Genomic DNA, 6,858 nt, shown 5'->3' with positions numbered 1-6,858 from the left:
GACCGAAACTGCTAAAAGTGAGTTCAATTCTGCTCAAGTAGTGTTAGAGTGAGTATTTGCTTCAGTGGACATAGCACATGTCTTACAGTACTGATTACCTGTGAATATGAGTGGCTGGTAAGGAACTACTCTACTGCATCAATAGCTGTAGCTATGAATTAGAAATGACCTTAAAGGGGTTGGAAAGACGATTCAGTGCTTCACAGTTTTTCTGCCCTTCCAGAGGATCCAAATTAGGTCCCCAGCACCCACAATGGGCTGCTTACAACAACCTGTAACTCCAGCTCCAGGGGATCTGATACCTCTGGCTTCCTTGGTCACTTACACACACAGGTGGCATCCACTCACACAACTCTACACAGACACATAAACAAAATAAATCTTGGAAAATAACCCATGCTACCTTGACAATTGCCAAGTCTTCAGAACTTGAACACATTTCCTCATTTCCCTCTTTATCAAGAACTGAGTCTCCAAATCTGGTTTGTGGCACTTTTATTCCATTATCTTATATTCCTTCCCAAGAGCAGAAACACATCTATTGCAGACCAGCAGTGCACGGTTAGGCAGATTATAACTTAGCTCTGTGTTATTAAAGTGTTTATCACACTAAGGATTGTTCTTGATATACATTACTTTTAATGTGTATATAACTTTGTCCCTTTAATTACATAAGTATATCATACAAAAAGAATTTGTTTGCAAGGTTTATAGTAAGTGAGCAGTTGACTTATACATAGCAGTGAGTGGTGACTGGGCCAGCTTCAAGTCTGGTCAGCAGGGTCCCATTTCTGCTTACTGTTCTGTTGTCTTCACTGGGAAAGTATTGGCAATTTGTTTTTACACTGGGTCCCCAAATTATACAGCTGGTCCTGAACACCACAATGAGAACATCACAGAGGCATAAGGAGCTCCCCACAACATAATGTGTAATCAAGTTCAGATTCTGCCACCTGAAAAAAAAAAAAAAAAGATTAATTCCTAGACTTCGAAGGCGGGTTCTTCTAGCAGCATCCCTTCCAAAGGCAGAGGAGTGAAGAAAGCTGACACAGAGAATATGTGGAAACGCCTCCTTTCGATTTTTGAAAAATGTATCATAACTGTCATGATTTTCTTTCTCCTTAAATGTCAGCAACAATCAGCTTGACTATGAAGATCGACTTCTCCCTCTGCTCTACATGATAAGCCTAATAAAGGGCATGAGGCCCTTTAGTCACATGGCTGGTTGAGAGCCATCCTTTCCTGTGACAAGACTCTGAAGTACAAAGATATGTGTAGGCAGCACATGGGCTTGATATTCTTCATCATCCCAGCTGGGAAGCGTCGGGTGGGCTGCATTGCCAAAGCTGAACCCTTAGCACAGACAAACTCAAGTCTCATCAAACCAAGGGGGCCATCTTAAAAAGTAAAACAAAATATAACCCAAAGCAAGTAGGACTACCAGCCCAAAAACATTCAGGGCCGAGGATGAGCTGGTCAAAGGGAGGAAACCAGGCGGAGTAGGAGTGAGCTAAAAATACCAGCGACCACCAGTCCATTGGGAATCGCAGCCCTTGCTTTCCAGCCCTCCTCCTGATCTATTTTCTCCTGAAGCATCTGCCACTTCTGATACACTTTATAATGTAAACTCCAAAAGAGGCAGGCATCTGTTCACTGATAGGTCCTGACCTTCAAACACAATGGTGGCACGCCAATGACTGAGTCACAGGCAGGATTATCGGCCGCATTCTGCCTTCCCACTCAGGACTGCTCTTGCCGGGGCTGGGTACCTACCTGTAAATCAAAAGCAGAGAGAGAGACAGAGACAGAGACAGAGAGACAGAGAGAGAAGGGGTGCAGCAAAGAGACTTGTGATGATCTTGTAATACCCACCCCCAAGAATTTGCACTTCGATTTGAAAACGAATGGCGTCACGAATTTCCAGAGCCCTCTCTGACATTCATTATTTGTACCCCCACCCTACCCCAGCTCTTTAAATGTTGAAATCGAAACCGTTCAACCACAAAGCCTGCTTCAAAGGTACGGTTAACTGGCCCAGGTCAGCGTGTGGGTTAAGGCAAAGCTCTCTTTTACCGGCCAGATACTTAGATGCTAACAGGTTAGCTAATGATGCTTAATCCTTGCTGGATGCCTCGGGCTTATGCACGGCTTTTGTCGGCTTATTTGTGACTGTTCTTCACATCAGGGGCCCAATTACCTCTTCAGGGCTCCCCTGTCATCCTTTCTAGGACAGAGGGCTCTTAATCGCTCTGACTGGGCCATTCTCCGCCTTCCCCCAACCCCTCTTTCCCACAGTCTATCCTGCATTTAGTCACAAAGCACACTTGTCACATTATTCTCTCTGCTCAGAACCTTGTGTGCCGAAGAAACTTTCGTATTCAGCCCCTGCTGGGGTTGTTTAGTTTTGCTTTGAGTGTTTATTTGTTTTGAACAACAGAATAGAACCGATAGGAATAAAGAGGGCGCCGGTGCCAATCATTTCATAAGTCACACCTGGGTCAAATCTGCCCCGGACACCCCAAGGTCATTCTCACAAGGCTGGAGGGAGAGGGAGGGAGGAAGAATCTGTTTCCATGCTAAGAAATGCAGGACAGCGGGGAGTAGGTGGGAGTCTCTGGGATTCTGAGTGTGAGTGGACAGGCCTGCTCTTGACAAGCTTATATATGCAAACTATGGGAACTTGTAGCTTCCCGATAGAGACTAGCCAGCCACAATTCAGGCCCCATGCTGTTGGTTTGGGGTTTTGGGTTTTTATTTTCTCTTCACTTTTCGGGAGACCTGCTACCCAGCTCCCAAATAAATACATGGAGACTTATTCTTACTTATGAATGCCCAGCCTTAGTTTGGCTTATTTCTAGCCAGCTTTTCTTAAATTATCCCAACTACCTTTTGCCTCTGGGCTTTTATCTTTGTCTATTCTATATACCTTTCTTTACTTCTTATTCCCTGTCTGGCTGTGTGGCCGGGTGGCCAGGTGGCTGTGTGGCTGTGTGGCTGTATGGCTGTGTCGCTGGTGGCTGGGTGGCTGGGTGGCTGGGTAGCTGGGTGGCTGCTCCCCGCCCACCCTCCACTCCTTTTCTCACCCCACTCATTCTTTCTTCTATTTATTCTGCCTGCCAGTCTCGCCTATCTTTTCTCCTGCCTTGCTATTGGCCGTTCAGCTCTTTATCAGACCAATCAGCTGTTTTAGGCAGGCAAAGCAACACAGCTTCACACAGTTAAACCAATGTAACATAAAGAATGCAACACGTCTTTGCGTCATTAAACAAACATTCCACAGCACAAACGAATTTAACACATCTTCAACTAATATTCCACAACAGACCCCAAAAGGAGGGTAGGCTTTTCTTCTCCTGTCTGTGGGCCTGCTTTATTCTCAGCTCTCTCTGCCGATACATCTCCTTTGTTCCTCAGGGGACTCTATGGAACCAAGCCATAACCACTTCGGAATTTGCCTGGGACAGTTCCATGCACCCTCTGCTCTGGGTTCCCATGCCACCACCCCAGCAAATGGTTAAAGGTATGTCGGGTGCCCACCTCAGAACTCGCACCTAGGCTCTAACCCTGGATGGCAACTGACCTGTGCTGACCCCCTAAACTGATATATGCTCTGGGGAAGTTCAAGGAGAAATATACAAACATGTACCACATACACACACACACACACACACACACACACACACACACAAGCTTGTGCCAATTAAAGAGAAAGAAAATTGTGAAAGACAGCAAGGTCCAAGTTCTAGTCATTGGAGTTTCATAGAGATTTGATCTTTACTACATCGTAGTCTGTCTTACAGATGCTCTTAAGTTTAGCCCCAGAATTTATAGAGTCTCAAACCAAGGGTGAGAACAAGACAGAAAAGGCATCACTATTTCTTTCCTAATTTATCTTAGTAGATACTGAAAAACCCCATCAAGACCCCTGGGGAAGAGCAACCACACACTTGGAGGTTTAAAACATAGGGAGAGTATTCCTTCTCAGTCCCTAGATGCTGCAAGTTTGAAATTGAGGCAAAGGAAAGGCGTGCCTCTCAGAAGTCGCTAAGTGAGAACCCTTCTTTCAGGCAACTCCAGCTTCAGTTCTTGTCTTCATATGGACTTCTCTTTTGTATGTATGTTTTGTTGTTGTTGTTGTTGTTGTTGCTTGCTTGTTTGGGTGGTGAGGTTTACACCCTTGGACACTCTAAACACACACTCCTGCTAGGCACTACTGCACCCCAGTCCTCCTCGCCATTTTTCTGCTTCTTACAAGGATACTAACTGTCAAATTTATGGGCTACTTGATAATTCATATTTGTCTTACCCGGAGACCATTAATGATACTGACAAGACTCTTTTCCAAAATATGGTTTGAACCAGTGAGGGCGACTGGAAAATTGTCTCTGTGGTTAAAAGCACTTCTTCCTCTCTCAGAGGACTGGAATTCAGTTTGCAACACCCATGCCAGGTGATGCACAGGTGCCTGTGACTTCAGCTCCAAGGGATCTGATGTCCTCTTCTGGCCTCCACAGACATGCAAACCCACATGCACATATACATACACAGACAGACATAAACATAGATAGATAATAAAAATAAGCCTTTAATATACTTATGTTGTTATATTCACCAGCTCCAAATGTCAGGACACAGATGTATCTTTTGGAAGACAGCACCCTTTGACCCAAGACAACACCTACATCACTTAAGAACAAGATTCAAGTGCAGAATGTATTCACTTATTTGAAGAAGATGACTTTGCCTAGTGCTTATGGAGGAAGCCTGAGAAAACATGAAGGGCATTCCCAATATCTGAAGAAGGTGCTGGGGATAGACTCTCTAGCTGCAACAGAAACATCAGCAGCCTGAAGACTCACATGTATCACATTCAAGTATTCAGTTCCACCACAAGCAAAATCACGATTGTCTTAAAAATTAGGGAGGTTTTTATCTTAAGGAAAGCAGTATTTTAGTCCTCTAACATTTCTATGTAGACCAGTTTCACTGGAAGGAATTTTTCACCAATAATAATAGCATTAAAACAAAGTCAATAGGCGGGGATAAGCAGGCTTCAGTGTGACCAACATTGTTGCTGGAACCCTGCTCTTTCAAAGCCCCATGTGAACAGCCCATGACTACAAAAGAGTCAGTTCCATTAGACTGATATATAGCACCCCCAGTCTATAAAACAGATCAAGAATATTTGTGTATCTGGGGCATCCAAGGGATGATAAATCATACCACAAGGACACTTGCTCAACTATGTTCATTGAAGCATTATTAGTAATAACCAGAACCTGGAAACAACCTAGATGCCCCTCAACCGAAGAATGGATAAAGAAAATGTGGTGCATATACACAATGGAGTATTACTCAGCTGAAAAAACAAACAAAGAAAAACAAAAACAAAAAAACAATGACCTCATGAAACTTGCAGGCAAATGGATGGAATCAGAAAATATCATCCTGAGCGAGTTAACGCAGACTCAGAAAGACAAACATGGCATGTACTTACTCATAAGAGGATACTAGATTAAAGCAAAGGATAATCAGATTACAACCCACAGCTCCAGAGAAGCTAGGAAACAAGGTGGACCCTAAGAGGGATGCATGGATTACCTTGGGAAGAGGAAACAGGAGATCTCCATGAGTAAACTGGGGATGAAGGGGGGCAGTAGAGGGGAGGGGATGGGTGATGAGAACATGGGGGAGGGATGAAGTAGGAGAGCAATGAAAGAGATATCTTGATAGAGGGAGACATTATAAGGTAAAGGAGAAACCTGGTACTAGGGAAATTCCCAGGAACCCACAAGGATGACCACAGATTATACTACTACTAATAGTAGAGTAGAGACAGTGCCTGAACTGGCCTACTCTCGTAATCAAATTGGCGAATACCCTAACTGTCATCATAGAGCTTTCATCCAGTAACTGATGGAAGCAGATGAAGGATCCACAGCCAAACACCTGGCCAAGCTCCAGGAGTCTAGTCAAAGAGAGGGAAGAGGGATTGTATCGAAAGGGGAGTCAATATCAGGATGGGGAAATATTCAGAGACAACTGAACCAAGCTCATATAAACTCACAAACTTTAGACCGACAGCTGTGGAATCTGCATGGGACCAGACTAGCCCCTTTGCATATGTGTAGCTGGGTCTGTTTGAGGAGCCCCTGGCAGTGGGATCAGAATCTATCCCTGGTACATGAGCTGGCTTTCTGAATACCATTACCTATGGTGGGATGCCTTGCTCAACCTTGACACAGCAGGCAGAGACTTGGTCCTGCCTCAACTGAATGTACCAGGCTTTTCTGTCCCCACCCTCATGGGAGAACGTACTCTTTTGGAGGAAGAGATGAGGGGTGGATGGGTGGGATGAGACTGTGGGGAGCAGGAGGAGGGGTGAGAGGGGATCTGTGGTTGGTGTGTAAAATGAATTTTAAAAATTTTAATTAAAAAAAAAAAAGAATATTTGTGTGGGAATGAAATACAGAGGACCAGGCTGGCTCAGAGGGAGACTTTGTTTCTACACTAATTTTTTTTTCTGAGCATCAAACTTACTTATAAAGCTAATCAAGATATAAAATACAATCAACAACAGCTTCCAGATCTAAGTATAACCTATATAGAAAAATCATATTGACCTCCTCATGGAGGAATGAACATTAATCCCAGGCAATAAAAAAAATCTAATTTTTACCTGTGTTTTCCTTTGCAGTATCTCAGTATCTATTCTTTTGTGTTATTCTTTTAGTGTTTTTATGTGACTCTGCAAGCATGTACAAATTTTTCTCATCTTTACTAAGGAGACCAGAGGCTAGTGAAACTGCCCCTGGGTTTTCATAATGGAGGAAGTCTCCACACTTTGTCATGATCCCA

This window comes from Peromyscus leucopus, chromosome 19 (genome assembly GCF_004664715.2).
Source record: "Peromyscus leucopus breed LL Stock chromosome 19, UCI_PerLeu_2.1, whole genome shotgun sequence".
Taxonomy (NCBI): domain Eukaryota; kingdom Metazoa; phylum Chordata; class Mammalia; order Rodentia; family Cricetidae; genus Peromyscus; species Peromyscus leucopus.
Note: the sequence above shows the minus strand (reverse complement) of the source record.